Below are 24,840 nucleotides of genomic sequence, written 5' to 3' on the forward strand. Positions count from 1 at the left end.
GTAAATACAGATATAAGTAGATATAAATAAAATTCAGTGTAAGGAAGGTTTTCACTCCTATTTGCCTTGGTTTCCCAGATACATGGTGTGGTGTTCTCCATATCTAACAAAAGTTCAACAATGTCTGTTAATTAATTAGGAAAGAAAGAATGGACATCTTCTCTTGAGGGCCTCGTAATCTCATTTCAACGATTAAATAAATCTCTAATCCCAAGTCTGTGCACCTAGTTAAATAAAGTGAGGAAAGCTTGGAAATTAATTTCTTTAACATGTAGCGATTAAGAGCATGGGCTTTTGAATCACTGGTCATGGGCTCACTCACCTCTTCACCACTGCCTAGCTGTGTGTCATTGGGCAAGTTGATTTATCTCTCCAAACTTCCTTGTCGTTGTTTTCAAAATGATGGGAGGGGCGCCTGGGTGGCTCAGTCGGTTGAGCGCCCGACTTCGGCTCAGGTCACGATCTCGCGGTCCGTGAGTTCCAGCCCCGCGTCGGGCTCTGGGCTGATGGCTCAGAGCCTGGAGCCTGCTTCTGATTCTGTGTCTCCCTCTCTCTGCCCCTCCCCCGTTCATTCTCTGTCTCTCTCTGTCTCAAAAATAATAAAATAAACATTAAAAAAATTAAAAAAAAATGATGGGAACACTAGCCACTGTATAGGGTTTCATTACTATTAAATGAGCTAATGAGTAGAACACACTTTACACGGTACCTGGCTCATACAAAGTGATCAGGCATGGTGGTTCTTGGAGATGTAGATGTACATAAATATACAGCATGTGCATAGCTAGGATTTTAATGCTATTATCACATGAAGATATAGAGAGCAACATATATCTTAATTGCTACTAAAGTTGGATTCAGTCAGTTGCAATGGACCGTTTGGTTTTCTGCCTCTAAAGTCCTCTGTTAACAAATCCCTGTAGGTCACACTAAATATAGCTAATTCAGACAGGAAGCCCCAGAATGGCAATGGCTGCTAAGATATTGGTGCACTGAGTGAGCAGGGGAGGTAAGCAGCCCCCTGCCCCCAGGAACCTGGTTGCCTTCATTCACTACCTGGACACCTATGGCTGTCCCATGCCTTGTGCTATCAAGGTACCTGTGCATAGTAGATGCTATTTCAATGTGTCTGTGCCTTTAATTGAATTCTTATTAATACCAGCCTCTCAGAAAGCTGTTGGTTGGAAATTGCTGGCAATTACATATCTAAAAATTTCTCGGTAGCAAAGAGCTGGGTAATATCACTTAATTGGAAGATACCAGTGATCTGGCTGCAACTGTGTTTGCAGAACGTCTGGCATCTCCACCATTTCTGAGCCTTCTAGATTAAGAAAATGGCTGAAATTCTGATCCTCTGCATGCAAACTCCCTGGTCAGCCGGTTACTCTGATGCAGGCCCAGATAAATCTCCAGAGCTCTGTTTCCCTTCCTGCAAAATAACATTCTTCTTCCTCACCTCTCATTTTTCTTGCTGAGTGGAGAAAGTGATATCTTTATGACCCTTAGAGGCAATGCATGATTTAGAATGGCTAAGTAAAGAGAGCCGTAAACAATGGTTGGGATGCAGAACGCTCACCACCTTCTAATTTATTTCCTCTCCATCTGACTTCAGACGGGAAAGGAAAAGTTGCTGTTTATTTGCAAGAACAATATTTTTATGGCTCAGCTTTATCAAGCTAGGTTCTGAGTCTGTTTAACATAAATTTCTCAGAGTTAAATGCCAATTGCATCGAAATGCTCTAAGGCCGAGGTATAAATGAGGTAAAAGTGGGGCAGGGCAAAAATTTCAGCAAAATCATCCATACAGTACCGTCTGTGGAGGTTTTGGGTCCAGCTGGGCCAAACATATGCCGAGGAAGGTGAGTAGGCCCTCTCCCCCTGTTCCTCAGACTCTGGCAAGAGGGGCTATGTTGACCCTGCAGTGTCTTTATATTATGAAATGTTTCCTACTTCTTCTCCTCCTTCTTGCCAGTGTCATTCATGTCTAGCCTGCTGTGTTGATCTGGATCATCCTCTACCATTCCCCAAAGCGGATCCTGAGATGGGGATGATTTGGGGGCAGCTTATTTGGGAGGGGACCCCAGGAAATGCCATGAGGGAGAAAGAGGAAGTGAGACATCGAGCAGAGGATACCAATAAACGGGGTGCAAATGAACAGGTTAGTTCTGTGGGCAGCGGGGGCAAATTCCCACTGAGGAGCTTCTAAGAGACTGTGTGGAAGGTGTCTGAGAATCGAGAGGCAAGAAATGGGGGGCATTTATCCGCTAACTCCCATCTCTCTTTGGTTGATGGCTGCTCCCCGGGGATGTTAATTCCTGGCCACTTCCGGTCTGTCCTGCAGTTGGGGCTGTGCTGCAGGACAGGCCCAAGGTGGCCAGGAATTAACACCCCCTTGGGAGCAGCCATCAACCAAAGAGAGATGGGAGCTGGCAGATAGGCAGAGTCGCAGATGCTGGCTGTAGAAAGTCCCTGGAGGTGTGCGGTGACAATAAGGAAACCGTGCACTGAAGCTGTATGTGACTTCCTGGGTGGGTCAAGGCAATATGGACAGGGAACCAACAGCAGATGGAACACCTAATATCTGCCTCCTTCATCTCTGCTCAATCCTATCTCCAACCCCAACCCCAAGCCCACTGCCCTTGCCTCTCAAATCTCACCCCAATTAGTTCGGCTCCACCTGGCAAGAAACACTTGCTATGGTCCCACACCAGCCCCAACTCACATATTTAAGCTCACATGTTTTGTTTTGTTTTTAATTGTTTAAGCTTATTTATTTTGAGAAAGAGAAAGAGAGGGTGAATGAACAGGGGAGGGGCAGAGAGAGGGAGAGAAAGAATCCCAAGCAGGGATTGGTGCAGACAGTTGCAGAGCCCAACATGGGGCTCAAATCCATGAACCCATGAGATCATGACCTGAGCCGAAATCAAGAACCAGATGGCTTAACCAACTGAGCCATCCAGGCGCCCCTACAGTCACATGTTTAAATTCTCTGCCTGGTCTCTGGAGGCATTTTTTTTGGTGATCCCCAGAATAATTAAAGTGGGGATAAGAATGATAGTGGATAAGGTTTGGGGGAAGTGAGAAGTAATTGCTGACTGTGGGTAAGAAACTGAAACTAGGAGTGGAGATCGGGGACAAATCATGAAGCTTTGGAAACCTTGCTAAGGAGGAGGTGGCCGCATCACCTTACAGTTGTCAACTGGGTATCAGGGGTGGGCTGATTAAACATTTTGGACAGAGACAGAGAAACTGCTGTGAGCTCTCCATGGGGAACCTTTCCGTTTGGAAGTTTCTCGCTCTCAGGACTCATCTGCTGTCTAGCAAATAACGCTGACAGCATTTAGATACTGTGCATTCAACGGGACATTTTATTTTCTGCCTTTTCGTATTTGTTTTCATTGTTGAAATAACAAGCTTTGAAAATATCATTGATGTCAGAGACATATGCCTTGACCTTCACCACTGGTTCCTGGCAACCTACAGGGAAAGCAGACGGTACAGTGAGCAAGGGCTCCATCCAAAGCAGGATTTTAATTTATCCTTTCTGGAACTGGATGCCATGAAAGGTAGGAGGAGGTGTGATTACTGCTTAGTGAGTTTTACCACATACATCTTCTTGGCGGTCAAGCAAAAATAATCACCACCGAGAACATGTAAGATAATAAACCATGAAAAACAATAATGTAATGAAATACACTTTTCCCACTAATTCTCCAGCACTAGTTTCTTCTTCACTGTGGTTGAGTAGGAGAGTGGTTTTTAGGAGGATGCTTTGTTCACTCTTTAAATAAATGTTGGGCCGCCTGGGTGGCTCAGTCTGTTAAGGCTCCCACTCTTGGTTTCAGCTCAGGTCATGGTCTCATGGTTCGTGGGTTCGAGCCCTGCATTGGGCTCTGCACTGACAGTGCAGAGCCTGCTTGGGATTCTCTCTCCCTCTCTCTGCCCTTTCCCTGCTTATGTGTGCGTGCTCTCTCTCTCTTTCTCTGTCAAAAGAAATAAACAAAAAAATGTTTATTGAGCACCTACTGTGCACAAAAGATTATTCTAGGCAGTATCCTAGACAGCATTACAAGGCCAAGAATAAAAAGAGACAAATGACATCACAGGGAAAAGGGTGAGAACAGACTCGTGTTTCTCCTTTCCTTTGTCTTGTGCTGATTCTTTTTTTTTCATTGATCTCAAAGGATATACTGGTAACTTGACAGCTTGTGATGTTCCTCCTAATCCCCTTGTTATTTCTGTGGCAAAGAAGGTCTTAGAACTTGTACTGAGCGGAGAGTCGGGGGGAGCCTCCTCCCCAGTAACATTCCCCTAAGGCCTGGGGGTGAGGGCGGCTGAATGAGAAAATACCACTTTCGTCCAGGAAGCATTTGAATTGATTTTGGTGTGCCCACACCTACTTCAGTAATACACCATTCTCTAGAGTGCAGACTTTCGGGAAAGTCAACTGCAGTGAATACCAGGACGTGCTGATCCCCCTTCAGGAACAAGCACTTAACTCCCCCACCTGCTAAAGTGCTGCCTGCAGGCGGCCTTCAGCTGTTAGCCCTTTGGAGACTGCCTCAGCTGAAGAGAACTGCCCGGCCCAAGATCTTGCCGGGGTAAGTCTGCATCCGATGACCAGCTGACCAGTGCAGATACGAGGGCTCAACCCCCTTGTCGTAACTTGACACAATGCTGAGGGCCATCTCGGCCTGCAGCACAGCCAAACTCCTGCCTGCTCTAGCTTCTCTCTCCTGCCCTTCACAGGGACAAACCCCCAAGACACTCCTAATAAATGTCTCGGCATGCTAATCTCCATCTCAAAATTTGCTTTCCGGAAACCCAAACTATGACATGAACCCTCCAGAACAGAACGTAGGCTAAACTCAGAAGTATCTAGGAGTAGGACATGAGAAATGACCATAATTATCATGAGCCTCTTACATAAAAGGCCGGGGGGGTGGGGAATGGAAAGCAACAATAGGCATAGAGGTCGGTGAGTGAAGTAGTCTTTGTTCCTGTGTGCACTTGGGGAACACCTGTGTTACACACATGAGTGGGTGTGAGGCTGTGTGTATGCTGTTAATGATTTCCTCTCCACACTGGAATGACAGTTGGCTGGTAGAGATGGAGGTAGGGATGGGTACGACTATAGCACTTGGCTGGAGGATTGTCTGTAGCTGTTTGCAAGCAGAGAGGCTCCAAAAACCCGATGGCTCTGTGGATGCTGCATGTGCCTTTCTGGCTGGTGTATTTGTCAGTTTTGAGCATTGCACATGCATTCTGCTGTCTTTGGCAGATGGCATTGGGAAATGCCTATCAAACCTCTGGCTTATTTGAGAACACGGAGGGTTCCTAAATGGAATGGAGGAAAGAACAGAAGGGAAAGAATTGCTTCTAAGAATATTAAAGGGCAAGGGGACCTAGAAGTCCAACTCAATAATGTGGGCAGGTGCCTACTATGTCGGTAACTGCTTCAAAGCCAGTATCAGAGAGTATGTGATGGAGTCTGGGCAGGAAGGTTGAGCACATGTGACAGGGAATGAGAACATGCCGTTGAAAAAATAGAGGCCACCTCCGATTTATTCATCTCTGCATCACTAATGCTTAGCTCCATGTCTGGTATGTAGCTGGCGCTAATTATGTGTTTACAGCAGGAGTGAACACACTGAGGTGATGCGTGAGTGAAAGCATATAAGGGCTGCAGGGGAGGAAAAGAACAGATAGTTGGGGTTGACTTAGGAAGGCTTCGTGGGGTTTGAGATGGGCATAGGTGGGAGTGATATTTGGCATGGTACAAAACTGTATCCTAGGTGGAAGGAGCAGTAGAGGTACAGGTAGAGAGGCTGGACTTTCAGAGTAGAAAATGAGAAAGGTCTATAGGAGGACAAGTTCTGAGCTGGCTACCAAGGAAAGAGAAGGGTCTAAAGGTTGGGTGAGACCAGTTGGGGCACCTGGGTGGCTCAGTCAGTTTGGTATCTGACTCTTGGTTTTGGCTCACGTCATGATCTCACACTTTGTTGGTTTGAGCCCCACACGTGGCTTCAGATTCTGTATCTCCCTCTTTCTCTCACTCTCTTTCTCTGCTCCTCCCCTGCTCATGCTCTCTCTCTGTCTCTCTCAAAATAAATAAGTAAAACTTAAAAAAAATATTAAGGTTAGGTGGGACCAGTTAATGGGGGTCGTTGAGGGCTCCATCTGGCTTTGATCTGATGATCAGGGAAGACCCATCCAGAGCTCTTAAAGAGAGGACACAAGGTGGTGTTTTACAAAGGTAGGTATCTTTGTTTTGCTTTGCAGGACTGGTGTTCTCTAGTTATCATTCTTGTCACCATCACTATCACCACCAAAGAGATGTCTTCAGCTAGTATTCGATACTCAAACCGTAAAAAACAAGAGTCAAATTCCCCGTGACATTTGGTGAATTGACCACATGCATGTACTTCCTCCTTCTCCCAACACCAAAGTTATAGAAATGGAATAAAAACTCACTGCAATAAAGAGAATGATAGAGAGGGCTGGGAGCAGGTGAGATAGTTCAAAAAACTTCTGGAAGGTAGAAAATATAAGCAAGAGTTCACACTAATGAAGCAGGTAAAGGATGCCATAGAGCCCAAGCATGCATGGAGGGGCTACAATTAAGGGGGGAGGGCGCAGCCTGTTTTGGAGAATTGCAGACGTAATGAAGGGGGACAAGGGGGAGACAGTGAGGATTCATTGGCAGTCTGAATATGAAACAGAAAACTCACCCACTCATGTCTACAACTCCAAGCAAAAAATAAGAGATGTCTTCTCAAAATAAATTGAATGTCGCCAGGTAAAATTTTTCTACATCCTGGCATTTAATAGCTACACAGTGTAATGGCAGAGGTGACAGGACAGCAAAAATATCCAAATATGCAGGACTCCCATCCTTCATCCCCTCCCCTCCACCTCCAGCAAGCATTTAAGGAAAACCTCTTGCAGAGGCAAGAGATAATTGGGGGAGGAAAGAAGAGAGTTTGAAATCCAGTAGGAGTAAAGTAAATATTGTATTAATGAAACAAGGGCAGGACACCACGAAAAGGTGAAAACCTGAGAGCAAGGAAGTATACTTAGAAATTTAAAATATTATGGCTAAAATAAAACATGTGGAAAAGAATTAGAAGATGACATAAAGAAAACCATTCAAAAAGTAGAATTAAAAGAAAAGACAAATATATAGGCTGGAACTCTTAGATAGGAGCTGCCCATCCACAGGTAGAATATCTTCTTCCTCAGGGAAACTCCAGTTCTGCTCTTTAGGCCTTTCAACTGATTACATCAGGCCCACCCACACTGTGGAGATGAACTCCTTTACTTGAAGTCAACTGATTGTAAATGTTAACCATGTCAATAAAATACCTTCATGGCAACACCCAGATCAGCATTTGATCGAATAGGTGAGCACTGTAACTTAGCCAAGTTGATTCAAAAAAATTGACCATCACAGATGAAAACTATCACCACCACAACAAAAGAAGATCCATTCAGGAGGTCCAACATCTGCCTGATTAGGAGTTTCAGAAGGAGAAGATAGAGAAAAAGAGAGGGGAAGTTACCAAACCAACAAGGTGGAAAGTAAAACTGATTCCCAAACTGCAGATCAGGAACATGATATCCACATTCAAAATGCCTGTTGTGTGTCCGGCATAAGGGATATACAAACAAAGAGAACGGTGATCTAAAGAAATCCCCAAGGATAAAGTTAGAGTCTTAAACATTTTCAGAGAGTAAAAAAAAATCACTGCCTACAGGAAACGAGAATCACACTGGTATCAAACTTTTCATTGTCAATACTGGACACCAAAGGATAGGGAGCATTGCCTTAGAAGGGATGACAGATCGTAATTTTCAACTTGTAGCTTTCTACACAGTCAGATGCAATCTCCCCTCAAACATGATGGTAAAATACACTTTCAGAAATGTCCAAGAACTTGGTCTTCCACACATCTTATCTTAGGATATTACTTGAGGATGTGTTGTGGCAAATCAAGGGTGTAACCAAGGAAAGACGTGGGATCTGGGAAATGGTGACACCCTGGGGCAGCAGGGAAGGGACATCCCAGGATGACAGCCATACATCGCCCCCTGAGGAGGATGGAGGACTGAGGGAGGGAGGTTTCCTTAAAACATACACACACACACAGCAACACACCACGATAGGTTGGGGAGTTTAATCATCTGGGAGAGAGATATCTCAAAGGGGACGGGGAGAGACTGTTATTAGTATAATTTGGTTTGGCCACGTACTGTATGATTTCATTTATATGAAGTGTCCTGCATAGGCAAATCCATAGAGACAGAAAGTAGAATAGTGGTTGCCAGGGGTGGAGTCGGGTGGAGTAGGGTGTGTGGGGAGGGGGAGGGGGGTGATGGCTAAGGGGTGCATGGTTTGTTTTGGGGGTGGAAAAATGTTCTGAAGCTGGTGGTGGAATCACACCTATGCGAATTCACTAAAAGCCATCAGATCATATGCTTAGATGAGTGATTTGTGTGTACATTATATCTCAATAAAGCCGTTGAGTAAAAAAAGAGAGGCACCTGGATGGCTCAGTCTGTTAAGTGACCAGCTCTTGATTTTGGCTCAGGTCATGATCTCACAGTTCATGGGTTTGAGCCCCGCGTCTAGCTCTGCACTGGCAGCAGGGAGCCTACTTGGGATTCTCTCTCTTTCATTCTGTCTCTCTCTCTGCCCCTCCCTCCCTCCCTCTCTCTCAAAACAAACAAATAAACTTTAAAAAAAATTCATGAAGGGGCGCCTAGGTGGTTCAGTCAGTTCAGCATCTGACTTTGGCTCGGGTCATGATCTCACAGTTCATGAGTTCGAGCCCCATATCCGGCTCTGTGCTGACAGCTTGGAGCCTGAAGCCTCCTTCAGAGTCTGTGTCTCCCTCTCTCTGCCCCTCCCCCACTCATGCTCTGTCTCTCTCTTTCTCTCAATAATGAATAAACATTTAAAAAATTAAAAAAAAACTCATGAAGATTAACTGGAAGCTCCTCAAGGGAAATTCATGCCGTTATCTTGCCAGCCTGGCCCAGTATTTACAAAGGGCACTCTACCATACGCTGGCCATCTTCCGTTCTTCTCTGAGCTTCTATCAGCCACTTTCCTAGGCTGCTCCCAGCAGCTCTGCTCCTCGGCTGAACTCTCCCATCTCACACCCAGCCTTTTCCCCATGGTTGGACTTTGGTGCCTTGTCCCTTCCCCCCTACCGATCAGACTGGCTCCACTATTTCCCTTATTTCCACCAGTCTCAATACTGCTCACCCACCTCCTGCCTCAGTCTGCCAGGCAATTTCTTAGCACATCATGAAATTAGCCTCCCTCAAACCCATGCTGATAAATCTCTTCTACAAAATAACGTCCTCCATGCTCAACTTGGGAGATGCTAGGACACTCCCTGCCAGAGATGCTTGGAGAGAGGGGTTCCCCCACTGGGACAGAGATTGGATTCAGAATGACCAGTGCTTCTCAAAATTTAAAGTGCACACAAATCAACGGAATCAGCTGGGGATCTCGTTAAAAGGCAGATAGTGATTCAGCAGCTCTGGGGCCTGAGGTTGTACATGCCCAACAAGATCCCCGGTGGTGTTCCAGCTGCTGGTCCTGGGACCCCACTTTGAGGATCAAGGAGATAGACCGTCTCTGAGGTCCATTTCATCTCTGACTTCTCATCTTATACCTGACGAAACTGATAGGAATCCCAGCTACATTTCATCTGACTCTGCTAATGCAGCTCATGAACACGAGCTCTCTCTGGAGGTCCTGCCAGCATAAGTTACAACTTAACAGAAAGGAAAATGGCTTTTCTTTTAGGCAAGATAACCTTGCTAGCATTGAGAAGCTATGGACCAAATACGGAGCATAAACTATGATTATAATACTATAGAATCTTCTTTATCCCATGGAAGTTGATTAATTTCAGGGGAATGTTTCTATTTGACTGATATTTAAGCATCATTTGTGAATGAATGGCATATAAATCATTTTTAGGATCTGGCAGACTGGGCCGGGACGAAGAGAATACACCATGATCATTTTTAACTCAACCACGGATTCACAACCCTAGAAATTCAAGAGGGTAAAACCTATAGATTTCCAGGTTACACTTCACACTAATTATTATCATCACTGTTGTTATTACTTTTATTATTTTAAATCAGAGTAATTCGTGAAAATAATTGAAAAACTCAATTTGTACAGAAAAGTGTGTGTCATAAAAGGCTATCATTACTGATATCACCCCTTCCCAATTGCATCTACTTTTAAATGACTTTGCCCCTCCCTTTTTTGTAGTTACCTCCACATCGCTAAAGACAATAGATATTCTACAATTTCTTGATTTATCAATTACACACTTTGTATATTGGCTCCTTGCTATGGGAAACGAGAATTTCACTCCGGTGTTTCTTCTCTCCTCAGCTAACCAATAAATTCATCTCTCTTGTTTGGTTCCATTATTAGTTACCTCTGTGGCTTTAAGTAATGTATTTTAATCTCTCTTTTATCAGCTAGAGAAGAAGTAAAGTATCCTTAGTTCTTCGCTTTTTAAGGTGAGGATCGTAGGAATGCTACCCTTTCTCAACTCCTTCTCCAATGCGTACCTCCTGAGTTTTGCCACCATATACTTATTTACATTTAGTCTTGCATTTGAAGGTTGATGACAATGATAAATACACAATTCCAATAAACAAATCTTTGTTTTTTCTGTGGGGTGGTTCCACAAGTGGAAAATCAACAATGTTTACATTACCGTGGCTACGTAGACATTGTTCATCGGCAGCAAAAGAGTATATGGTATCTCCTTTCTCCAAAACGATTTCTTGAAACTTCGAATTGTTTTCATATTGCACTAACAAATTAGGCCCTCAACAGAGATATTCTTAGTTGAAGAGTGCTTATTTTATGAGTTAAAAGTGTCAGAAAATTCTCAGCTCTTTTTTCTGACCTTAACATGTTTGTGGGGCCTGTTTTAATTTTGTTCAGGCCCTTACTCATCCTTGTCTCTGGTTCTTAGTGAAGGCCGAGCTCAGGTTGTTCCAAGACACAGGATAAGAAGGAACATCTGGTTCTTCAAAACTCACTCTGCAGTAAAAGACCAACAAACCTTTGATTATTATTCAGAAGCCGAAAGGTCAAGATTCCCTTCCCTTACTTGCATTAGTATTTTTTTAATTGAAGTATATTTGGTATAGAATATCCTATAAGTTTCAGATGTGCATCATAGTGATGTGATATTTTTGTACATTATAAAGTGATCCTCATGATAAGCCTAGTTACCATCTGTCACCATACAAAGTCATTACAATATTATTGACTATATTCCCGATGCTGTACCTTTCTTAAACTGCACGTTATTACCCAATAGTGGGTCATGAAATCAATTTACTGGGTCACAACTAACAGTTTTAAAAAGCGAAGTAGAATAGAATAGGCAGACTTCATTACCTATAGTAACATTTAGGCATTGTTTAAATAATATGTGTGTGTTCTGGTTGCATGTGAAATACAGATTTTACTTCTTTTAGTGTTGGTTGCTATTGAAAAAGCTTCAAAGATTCTGTCTTGTGTGCTGAATTGATCTCCTTTTGGACTAATTTCCAGTCTGGGAGTTGCCCTCCTTAACTCTGTGGTTTGAGGAGCTGGAACCACACCTTCAGTGTGTCTAATGGAGCTCCGGGCTCTGCTCCCCCTTTTCTCTGAGATGTATTTTCCCAAGAGGGTTACTGAGACATGTTATGGCTCAAGTTCCTCTTGGATTTTTAGACCCCCAATTCCAATGGGACTCCTGGTGGGAAACTGGTCGTCTCCATCAGGCACTGTGCCTTGGCATATTGAAAACCAGAACAGATGATTCCTTTTTTTTCTTTTATTTAAAAGTTTATTTATTTATTTTTGAGAGACACAGAAATAGAGAGAGCAAGCAGGGGAGGGGCAGAGAGAGAGGGAGAGAGAGAATTCCAAGCAGGCTCCATACTGTCAACATAGAGCCCAACCTGGAGCTCAAAACCACAAATCAACGCTGAGGTCATGACCAGGACCGCAATCAAGATTTGGGTGCTTCACCTACTGAGCCACCCAGGTGTCTCTGAGCAGACCATTTCTTGAGAAATTATCTTTGGGAATAACCATGAAATAAAATGAATAATAATACTAGGTAGAAAAGAAATGTAGACAGGGAACATTTTCTTTGATTAAACATTTGATATCTCATGCCAATAAAAAAACTAATAAAATAAATTTACAGTACAAAACAAAGCCAAAGGTATCAGATTAACACTTTTAGATGACATTGCTGTCATTTTTTGAAAACAAACAAACAAAAAAAAAACAACAAAAAAGGGAAAACGCCATGGAGAAATACTTCCAAAGGGTGACCACAACCGGGTTCAGAGGTTTCATCCATGGAATGACGTAATTAAGTAACTCGATTTTTATTCTTTGTCTCTACAGTGCTTTGGTTCTCACTGTTTATTTTGAAATTTTCTTTTCTTTATTTATTTGAGAGAGGGAGAGAGAGAGAGAGCAAGTGCATGCCACGTTTGCTCCCGCAAGTGGGGGAGAAGCAGAGAGAGACAGGGAGAGAGAGAATCCCAAACAGGCTCTGTGCGGCCAGCACAGAGCCCAACGTGAGGCTTGAGCCCACGAAACTCATGACCTGAGTCGAAACCAAGAGTCAGACACTTAACTTACTGAGCCATCCAGGTGCCCCTTAAATCTGTTGTTTAATTGTGAGGATGTGCAACACCACGGGGGTTGGAGACAGGAACAGCATTCAGTGTGAACCCGGGAGATTCAGAACTGAATTTTCTCCAGAAATGAACCCATGTAGCTTGGTCAGCATGTGTCAGGGCTAACTCCAGAACTGGGAATTCCCTCAATTCACTTCCTTGTGGAATACTGTGTTGATTGAAGAATAACCACTAAAAAGTGCCACGGTGAAGCTTCCATGTATATTACAGTATGAAACCGTAAAAGTAACAGCACCAAAAGATTGTTTGGAGGAGGAGTATTTTATCACTGACTTGTATAGACGTGCCACTGCATGGTGAAAACAAAGCCAACCCCAGTAGCTAGTGTTATTATTGTTTTAAAATTATCCATACACAGCGTGCCCCTTATAGCCTGCACCTGGGACTGACCATTCCTGCTCCCCCACTTGTGGTACACCCAATTTCAGAAACAAAAGTTGTGCCCACTCTTTCACAAGGTTTTTTTGCTGATTTGTTTAGGGCCCTTCAGTAACATTAGGGAAATAAATGTGTAAGGCACAACCCAGTGATTCTTGCTCACAACTAGCCCCTCATTTTCCTTTGCTGGGCTCTAAGCCAGGGAACAGGTTTCTGGACTTTTCTTGGTTCTGAGGGAGCACTCCCAGTGTGTGTGTGTGTGTGTGTGTGTGTGTGTGTGTGTGTGCTTAGCAAGTTGCTGGGGAAAGAGGGTGTTGGGTGGAATGAAGAAATCACAAGACAACAGATTTCACTACACAGTGTACCTAGGGTATATGTATATGCTAAGTGGAAGGAAAGCCTTGAGCATTCCCTAATACTCCTAAGATAAATTAAAGTACAATCAAAATTTTGTGGGGTTTTTTTTTTTGGCTAATATACAGTAGTCCCCTCTTATCTGCATGGAGGTATGTTCCAAGACCCCTGGTGGATGCCTGAAACTGTAGATAGAACCAAACCCTATATATATTGTGTTTTTTTCCTATACACACATACCTGTGATAAAGTTTAATTGATAAATTAGGCACAGTAAGAGATTAACAATAATAATAAACATAGAACAATTATAAAACAATATACAGTAAAACCTGGGATTGTGAGTAGCTTGTTCCATGAGTGTTCTGCAAGACGGGCAAACATTTCTAATAAATTTTAACTTGATAAACGAGCAATGTCTTGCAATACAAGTAGTTCTTGATGCCGAATGTCACATGATCACAACTGAGCAGATGGTTCTTGAAATTCACTTTGACATACCAAGTGCTTTGGATTTGCAAGCATGTTTCCGGAATGAACTATGCTTGCAAACCAAGGTTTTACTGTACTGTAGCAAACTTTATGTGAATGTGGTCTCTCTCTCTCCAGATATTTTGTTGTGCTGAACGCACCCTTCTTCTTGTGATGATGTGAAATGATAAAATGCCTATGTGATGTCATGAAGCAAGGTGCATGTCACAGGCATTGTGACATAACGCTAGGCTACTATGGATTTATTGATGATTCCTCAGAAAGAGGATCATCCACTTCCCAACCTCAGCTGACCCCGGGTAGCTGAAATCATGGATAAGGGAGGGCTACCATACATGCAAGTTCCCACGGCCATCCTCAGGGACTGTCTCTCTGTTTCCCACACCCATCCCCAGTTGTTTTTTTCTCTCAGTTACAGAAAGCAACTCAAAACAAACTTTCCTTCGGATTCTCTAATGAGAGCCACACTTCCGTCTGGCCTGCCCTTGTTTTCTTTTTCTTCACCTTTCAAGTATGAGAACATTTGAGACTGACTCAATCTGCCTTCAGCATTATAAATGTGCCTTCCCAGTTTACGTGCTTACCTCTCTCAACAACAAAGGTTTCCTAGCTTTGTATGCATGTGGCTTACCACGGCTTACCATGGCTTACCACGCTAATACCACCCCCAAGCCTAGCCTGGCATTCAGAGCCCAATGGATGGATTTCTTCCAGAGGGAACACAATGCTGAAAATGGAGGAATATCTTGGTGCCAATAAAATGTTCTGAAACCCTAACTCCTTGACTTCAAGCAGCTTTCCCATCTTCTTTTGAACTCAGCATTCTCCAGATAAGAATGAGCCCAGGCTTCTTGATTTCTCCTCTTGTTTTATATACACTGTGGCCTGAAATGTGACCCTGGGACTCCTTCTGTCCTTAGGACCAGCTCAGCCTGTGCTTCTCCTTCAGCTTCAAATAGTGAAGAAAGTCCTAAACCCCTTACTTTCTTATTGTCCATGTGATTGGCATAGCTTGCTGCTCGGCAATGGAGATATCCACTTGGGGGTCCTAGGCAGCCAAAGGGAGTATAAGCCTCTTGAGGGCAGAGTCTGTACATCTCGAAGAGTTTTGCATCCACCATCATGTGCAACATATATCCTTGGGCATAATGTATACAGAATAAATTTGCCTCATGAATAAAAAGCTTAAAAATAGAAGGTACGAGAGAGCCATAAAATGTACTCCCGTGTTAATTTGAGTGTGTGTATGTATGTGAAGTTATCATTTAAAATTCTTCGGGGAGCACCTGGGTGGCTCAGTCAGTTAAGTGTCTGACTTCTGGCTCAGGTCATGATCTCACAGTTTGTTAGTTCGAGCCCTGCACCAGGATCTGTGCTGACAGCTCAGAGCCTGGAGCCTGCTTTAGATTCTGTGTCTCCCTCTCTCTCTCTCTGCCCCTCCCCTGCTTTCTTTCTCTCTCTCTCTCAAAAATAAATAGACATTAAACATTTTTAAAAATCTGTGTATTTGTCATTATAAAGCAAAAGCTTTCAAAACAACAAGAAAAAGATAAACACACCAATAGATAATTTGGGAATGATGTGAACATTTTTTTTTCGTATGTTTCCTGGTTATTTATGTTTCTTCTTGTGTAGAATGTCTGCTGACTATCAATAGCAATAAAGGAAGTACAAGTTTAAACAATGGCAAGAAACCACTTTTTGACCTACCTAAGTGGCAAAGATTTTTTAAAAATGTGTAATACTACCTACTGTTGGGAAAGGTTCCACGTGGAGTCTAATATACTAAGACACTGTAAGGGCAGAGAATCTTTATGAATGGCAGTTTTCATCAGGAGACTTAAAATGTACATATTCTACAACTTATTTGGAAAGACTGTTTGACAGTATCTACTGAAGCTGAACATATGCCATCTTTTATGATCTAGCAACTCCATTCCTAGGTACACATCCAAAAGAAATGTGTACATATGTTCACGAAGAGACATGTACTAGAATGTTCATAGAAGCACTATTCATAACAGCCCTAAATCGAAAAGTACTCCAGTGCCCATCAACAGTAGAGTGGGTAATGAGTGGTGGCATATTCACACAATGGAATACCATCCAACAATAAGAATGAATAAATGATTACTAAACCCAACGACAGAGATACGGTGCACCAACGACATCCTGTTGAGTGATAGGGGCCAGATAAAAAAGAATATGAGTGATTCTGTTTATATGAAGTTAAATAAAAAAACAGCAACACTCATTTATTGTGTTAAAAGTCAGTATAATAGTCACCTTTGGGGTGTTTAGAAACTGGGACAGTGGCTTTGGGGATGCTGGTGATATTTTTTTTGATCTGAGTATTGGTTCTATCAGTGTGTTCATCAAGATACAAACTCATCAAGCAACACACACGTGATTTGTGTGCTTTTCTGGATGGATGTTAAACTTTAATAAAACTAAAGTCTGCATACTCTTTTACCTAGTAATTTCACAACTAGCGTTTTATCCTGCTGAAATAATTGTAGATGTTCACTGAGGATTTATATGCAAGGCTTTTCCTTCAAAGTGTTACTTTTAATAGTGAGAAATTAAAAACTACAGAAATGTCAAATGATAGTGAAATGGTCAAATATATTATGGAACAATATGTACCACCCTGAAAGGTCATGTTTAGGATGAATACATAATGACATGGGAAAATATGATTTCATGTAAAGTGATAAAAAGCAGGATGCTAAACTGTACAGGGAATGATCACAATTTCATTAAGAAATGTATCCACATTTGGGGCACCTGGGTGGCCTAACGTTGGTTAAGCATTGACTCTTTTGGCTCGGGTCATGATCACATGGTTTGTGGGATTGAGCCCCTGCATTAGCACAGAGCCTGCTTGGGGTTTTCTCTCTCTCTCGCTCTCACTCTCGCTCTCGCTCTCCCTCTCTCTGCTCCTCCCCCACTTGCACGTGCACACGCACAAGGGCACACTCTCTCTCTCTCTCTCTCTCTCTCTTTCAAAGTAAATAAGTAAACATTAAAAAAAAATGTAGGGGTGCCTGGGTGGCTCAGTTGGTTGAGCATCCAACTTCAGCTCGGGTCATGATCTCACGGTTCGTGAGTTCAAGCCCCGAGTCAGGCTCTGCACTGACAGCTTGGAGCCTTGAGTCTGCTTCGGATTCTGTGTCTCCCTCTCTCTCTGCCTCTCCCCCACCCCTGCTCACACTCAGTCTCTCTCTCTCTCTCTCTCTCTCTCTCTCTCTCTCTCTCTCTCAAAAATAAACATTAAAAATATTAATGACCTGGTGTCATATGAGAAAATATATTTTTTTAAAATTAAAAAAATAAATAAATAAATAAATAAAAGAAATTTATCCAGTTCAATGCCAACACCAATCATTTTGGAGTGGTTGGTTTTTCAGGTGGCCTTATTTTCTTCATTATACTTTCTTTAACTTATATTCTAAGTTGTATGCAATAACAATATTATTGCTTTGTAATCAGAAAATGTATTTAAAATTTTTATAAATTCATGATCCAAAGAGGATTCTGCCATCCTCAGTCCATGCTTTTTCACAGCTTATGAAAACAGAAAAGTCAAACAGCCAAACTCCATTCTTGCTGCCTTGGCCCTCAAGCCAATTTTCTCTCTCCAGGCCTCCTGACTCCAACAGAAGTATTCGAAGCCCATGGAAAACCTCTCAAATCCTAGAGAGAGTTAAAGAGGTAAGTGAATTAACCTCGTTTCTGAGTAGCAGGTGTGGACCCGTGGTGAAAGATAGGAACTGCTGGAGGAAGGAAGCCAGGTGAGAGGAGTATGATATCTGCTCCTTTCCTAGGCTCGCAGCAAAGTGAGCCCTCTATGGGCTTGGAGGAACCGTCGTTGCAATAGCTGCTTGTTTCCTTCGGTCCCTGAAGTTCCAAAGCTGGAGAGTGACAGCGGAGGGCAAACACTGGGTGATATTTTCTGTTTGTGAAGCTCAGTGACAAATTACCTTGTGCACGCGTTGGCGGAGATGGTAGGATCTGAACTGCATTGTTGAAGCCAATCGGAGGCAAAGCAGGGTGGCATTTCTTAGACCCGGGCATTGAGACTTTATCAATGGGTCTAAATCATAAGCCAAACATTCTACTTGTTAACTGTAATGTAGTCAGTTCATCTTAGATATGATAACTCACGAGGCACCTTGAACATCTGAGTACAGAACTTTACGGTAATTCACAAGGCAGCACACCATACCTAACAGTTCATTGTATGGTCAGAGGGACGCCGTGGGCAATTATTTGCACAGTGTCCAGAATATTTGTCCAGGTCACAATCCCTTTGCCAAATGGAAAGTTTCAGCCCAAAGTGTTACAACTGTCAAAACTATTCCTGTTCAAGTGCTCAACATCTGTGATTTTGTTCCTTGCAAACCTTATCATCTTAAATATTATGTGAAAGATATAGCTACATGAGGCAGTAGTCAAGAAGTTGGTAAGAAGGTATAAAACGGGGTGCTCTGTGAGAGCTAAACAAGGAAAATATATACAAGCCTAATATACTTATTTTATAATATTTTCTAAATGTTTAAAATTCTACAAATATAATGTATATTACATTTTATTAAAATGTAATAAAAATAAAGCAGTTGGTGAGGACAAAAGAGGAAGGGGAAAAAATACCCTTCCAGCTGACAGCAACATCAGTCTGCAGGTTGTATCATTCCACTGTGGCAGGAATACAGACGGTTGCTGTTCTTTAAGTTTATTTATTTATTTTGAGAGGGAGAGAGAAAGTGCCAGTGGAGGAGGGGCAGAGAGAGAGGAAGACAGAGAGAATCTCAAAAAGGCTCCACACTGTCAGTGCAGAGCCCGACGCAGGGCTCCAGCCCACAAACCATGAGATTATGACCTGAGCCGAAATCAAGAGTCAGACACTTAACCGACTGAGCCACCCAGGCACCCCAGCAATACAGAAGGTTTTGAGGCCTGATGCCAACAAATCATATACCTTGCCACCAGCTGCTTTGATGTTTCATGAAGATGGAAACCATGTGGTTTCGGTTGCCACTATATTCCTCACGTATGCGCTTTGTGGGCTGTATTAGTTTCCTATAACTGCTATAACAAATTGTTACAAACTTGGTGTCTTAAAACAGAGGAAATTGATTTACTCACAGTTCTGGAGGTCAAAAGTCTGAAATTGGTATCGCTGGGCCTAAGCCAAGGTGTGCATGAAATCAGGACTGCATTCCTTCCAGAGAGAATCCACCATCTTGAAATCCCCCTGTGCTCCATCCTTACATGGCCTTCTCCTCTGTGTATGTAGTCAGATCTCCCTCTGGCTCTCTCTCTCTGTCTTTTTTTAATGTTTATTTATTTTTGAGAGAAAGAGAGAGACAGAGTACGAGCAGGGGAGGGGCAGAGAGAGAGGGAGACACAGAATCCAAAGCAGGCTCCAGGCTCTGAGCTGTCAGCACAGAGCCCAACGTGAGGCTCAAACCCACAAACTGTGAGATCATGACCTGAGCCAAAGTCAGACGCTTAACCGACTGAGCCACCCAGGTGCCCCTCTGGCTCTTTCTTATATGGAGACTTGTGATTGCATTTACAGCCCACCTGGAAGGTCTCCCTATCTCACATTCCCTAACTTAACTCTATCTGCAAACACCCTTGTCCCAAATAAAGTAGCAGTTATAGGATCCAGGAATTACAGCCTGTTATCTTTGGGTGTGCTTATTCAGCCTACTACAGTGCTTAATAAATATTTGTTGAACGACTCTTCAATCCATCTAGAAATTTCATTTCTAATGGCAAATTAAATTTGCACTCTGAATTTACAAATCAATCCCTAATGAGTTTTGTCAGCTGAAGGCAGCATCCAGCGTAGAAGCAGCTCAAAGACTTTGAGAAGTCTGGGTTTGCTGAGGAACACCCTGGGCTGTGGAGAGATCACTAAAGTGCCTTGTGAGCACCAACCAGGTTCTGAATTTTACTGAAGATAGCTTTCCTCAAGGAAAGATCTCCTAAACTGAAAACTCTACTTCTACAGCTATATATTGAAAATAAGCAATTTGATAAAATGCTTTAGAGAAACTTTGCTGCTGGCTCAGCATTGCTCAAAAATTAATTTTAAGTGAATTTAAAAAGTAATAGCAACATAAAAATGAAAATGCATGCATGGGGGGCCTGGGTGATTCATCCAGTTGAGTGTCTGGCTCTTGATTTTGGCTCAGGTCATGAGCTGTGGGATCAAGCCCCATATGGGGCTCTGTGCAGCGTGTGGAGCCTACTTAAGATTCTCTCTCTCTCTCTCTCTCTCTCTCTCTCTCTCTCTGTGTGTGTGTGTGTGTGTGTGTGTGTGTGCCTTTCCCACCCCTTCCCCTGCTCACACATGCTCTGTCTCTAAAATAAATTAAAAAAAAAGAAAATACATATATGTACTTTTTGTTTCTTTTAGGGGTTAGCATGAAGTACATTTTTATGTCTACTGGTAGGATCAAACTCCCCGGGTCAAACCCTGCCCTTTGTATATGAGAGTGAACTTCAGAGTGCGATATTGCTGAGCTCTATGTCCTTCTGCTTTCAAACTAGGTAACTGGGCTGTTTTGGTCCCATAAGTCTCCCCTTCCTTCTCTGGTCTGCCTCTGCACTTTTCCTTCTCCCTGATGCTGGGTGGGGACCATGCCACTCACCAATCTGGAGTCTTCTTCCTCAGTGGGTGGCAAGAGTGAGCCGACTGGGTGAATGGCATTCCTTATTACCATACCTTGGATTTCACTGAAGGCCTTCCCTGAGGACTCTGCAGCACTTACACATATATGCTCGTCATGCTGTCTACAATCTTTTGAAGTGGCAGAGACAGTGAACATTTATAAGAGACAGAGATGCTGCCGGCCCTCCTCTTAGGTTGACTTAAGCATACTGTGTCTGTATCTGGCATTCCATCCACCAGGACTCTCCATTTATGAGCAGATCTGAACATCAAAGTAGGTGGAGATAAAAACCCATGTTATTCATGTAACCCTAAGTCACTTAAGAACCCTGAAGGGGTTTTAGAATTAGCTAGGAAAAACTTTGTTGTATTCATTGTGGTTTTAATAGTCAGTATGGATTTTATCATAGTCAAATCTTTGAGAATTTTTAACCCCCAAATGCCATATCCTATTGCTTGATCAATGAGAGTGCCAAAGAACTTTGGACCTTTAATAAAATTTGGATGCCCAAGTTCTGCCCCAGATTCACCAAGTCAGGATGTCTTGTAAGTCCTACATCTATCTATCTATCTATCTATCTATCTATCTATCATCTGTCTCTATTTCTATATCTCTCTCTGTATGTCATATTTATGTATATATGTATATGGTATTCATTTTAACTTGTTATTAAGGAATTTTTCAAATATACACAAAAGTAGAAAACACAGTATCCCCCATCCAACTTCAACATTTATCAACACTCTGCTGTATTAGTTTCAACTCTTCTCTACTCCCCATACTTTTTGTTTCCTGGAATATTTTTGATGCAAAAATCAGACTTCAGATAATGTATTTTAAAAAATATATGTCAGTATCTATCTCTTATTTTAAGAAAATGTGACCAAAATATTATCATCAACACCCATAAAGTTAATAATTCTTAATTATCTGACATGTAATTTCCCCTAGTTGTCTCAAAAAAATGTCTTATATGGTACAGAAAATCAGACAAGGTTCACACATTGTATCTGGATGATGTGTTTCTGAAATCTCTTTTGTGATAGTTCCTCCTCTATTCCTTAGCAAACTCTACACATGTTACTCCACCTAGAGGTATATAGAAATATTCCTATTCCTTTTTAGAGCTGCATAGGACTCCATTGGGTAGATGTACCATATTTTATTCAGTCCTTCTCCTGGAGATGAATATTTGTGTCATTTCTAGTCATTGGCTATTACAAATAATATCTTTTTGTCAGTGTATTTTAAGTATAGATTCCTAGAGGTGGGATTGCTGGGGCAATTATTGCATATTTGATTTTGCTTTCTCATCAGGAGATTCTAGTACTTTGAAAATATATTTTGCCTTTATCTCAACTTCCATGCAGTTTTATGGAGAATGATGTCAATTGTTAACTTTCTGGTTTGCTTGCCAGCACCTTTCCTTCTGCCCCCTGTGACTTTTTTGCACTGGGATCGATGACTAGTTTCAAAGTCTTGAGGTCTTTGTTCTTCATGGTTACCAGGTTCTGAAGACTATACATAGCCAAAAAGCCAACTCACTTATGATGCAGTTTATTGGTGTTGTTAAATTACACATGTTATCCATTTGGTTAGAAATTTCCTAAATACTCTATGCCTAAAAACTGGTATTTAGTATTTTGAAATCCACAAATGGCAGCCATATGAGATTTCTATCCACCACCACCCTCACTCCAGTGTCATCACCATTAAGATAATTACTCTCAGGAAATTTGCAAGAACAGCAGTTATTCTGCCTCAAAGTTCCTGACTGAGGTTGAATGATTCAGCAAATATAGGGGGGAAAGAAGGTATTCTCTATATTTTATTTTATTTTTTAGTTTATTCATCTATTTTAAGAAAGAGTGCTAGTAGGGCAGGGACAGAGAGAGAATGGGAGAGAGAATCTCAAGCAGGCTCCATGCTGTTAGTGTGGGGCCCGATGTGGGACTCCATCCCATGAACCATGAGATCATGATCTGAACCAAAATCAAGAGTTGGATGCTTAACTGACTGAGCCACCCAGGTGCCCCTCTACTGTATATTTTAGAAATCAGATTCATTATTGATAGCCAAACACATCAAGCTTAAAACAGAGGCTGGAAGAACTTGAGATGTAAGAAAATAAAAATATAAGAACAACAGCTATTAAAATATTCAAAGCAAAAAGGAACAAGTTGTTATGGATAAGTGACAGTCCAAACATTCAAGAACGCTAATATGCATATTAAGATCTTCCTGTTAATTTATCTAAGATGTTTCTGTACTTTTTCTGAGACTGAGCTAGAATGAGCCAGATCACAGCTAAATGGGCTATACAGGCAACGAGGTAGGTGCCTTGGCATGAGCCAACAGTGGCTATCTCCACCCCCAAATGCAAAGCATTTGTGGTGATTCCTTCCAAGCAAATGCTGGTGACTCAGGCAGGTGGGGAAGAAATATTATGCTGTACATTGACTTAAGCCGGAAAATGGTATATTCTTTACTTTCCACTCTCATCCTTCCCTGAAGTCACACTGAAATGTTGATTAGAAACTGAAAATGTTCTATTACACATTTGTAAGTAAAATACAACTTTGAGGTCAGAGAGACCAGAGTTTAACCTCAACCTCTCAGTGACTGTGGGACTTTGTCCATGCTATAGGCATCCTGAACCCCATTTCCTCATTTATAAAATGGAGATAGTGATGCATATTTGTTGTGTAAGGCCTACGATTAATGCTCAACATTATGTGCTGCCTTGATATCTGGTAAAATTGAGGAGATTTGGATGACCTATCCATAAATTCCCTCCCTACTCTGCTCTTGTGCATAAGGTCCCATAGGCAAACAACCTCCCTTATCAGAGGGACCAGAAACAGTTCCTGCTTATCCCTGAGGGGGAGATTGCAGTTCCTTGCCAGCCCATGGAATTATGCAGAGCCAATCACATTCTCCTGTGGGAACCAGGGGGTATCCCACCCTCTTGATACTACAAACCCTACTTCTTATAGCACCTGATGGCTCAGTGTGTTCTCAAGTGCAACCCCCGTGGGGCCCTGCATGGCATGGTATCCTTTTCCTCTGGGCTATGAGTATATGTGACAAGTAGAATGCTGTCAATCTCATCTGTGCAGTGTCGGATGTCATGCACTCGGCCATCTCCATTACCTTAGGGTGGGAATCCTTCCCTCACCAACGGGGTGAATAGGAGGCTACTAAAACAATATCTCAGGGCACCTAGGTGACTCAGTCAGTTAAGCGTCTGAATCTTGATTTCAGCACAGGTCATGATCTCACATTTTGTGAGATTGAGCCCTGAGATGGGCTCAGCGCTGACAGCACAGAGCTTGCTTGCGATTGGCATCTCTCTCTTTCTCTGTCCCTCCCCTGTTCACGCTCTAAATGTCTCTCTCTCTCAAAATAAATAAATAAATAAATAAACATTTTAAAGAAAAAAACCAATATCTTATAGGGCCATTATAAGTAATAAGCAAAATTAAGTTAAATACTATACTTGGGGGAAAGATCTGTGTTACCTCTCAGGGTAAGTTGAAGTACTGAAGACAGAAAGAAGGATTTCTGCCCTCAAGGCATTCAAAGCATAGTGGAAGAGAGGCATCACATAACACTGTAGTCCTTGATTTACTTGTGGAACCCCGGGTTCCCTGTGAGCCAAAAGAAGACATACAACTTAGTTAACCTTCATCATCTCTCTCCTATAAAACGGAGATAATCATACCTGCCTCATAAAGCTGCTTTGAAGATTTAAACAAGCAATGCATAAATCCCTTATCCCAGTTTCTGGCATGCAGTAAGGGCTTAATAAGCAGCAGATTGAGTTGAATTTGAAGGACTAATAGGCATTACTAGATGAAAAAAAAAGTACAGTAAAACCTTGATTTGTGAGCATAATTCGTTCCGGAAGCATGCTTATAATCCAAAGCACTTGTATATCAAAGCGAATTTCAAGAACCATTGGCTCAGTTGTGATCATGTGATTTGGTGTCAAGTGCTACTCATATTGCAAGTTAAAATTTATTAGAAATATTTGCTCATCGTGTGGAATACTCGCAGAACAAGTTACTCGTAATCCAAAGTTTTACTGTTTTTTACAAATGCAAAAGCCCCCAGTTTGTTTCCAAGGATTGCCTCCCCCCCCCAACAAGAATATCTTTCTTTTCAGGGAAAA

Source organism: Panthera tigris, chromosome X (assembly GCF_018350195.1).
Source record: "Panthera tigris isolate Pti1 chromosome X, P.tigris_Pti1_mat1.1, whole genome shotgun sequence".
In the NCBI taxonomy this organism is placed as follows: Eukaryota; Metazoa; Chordata; class Mammalia; order Carnivora; family Felidae; genus Panthera; species Panthera tigris.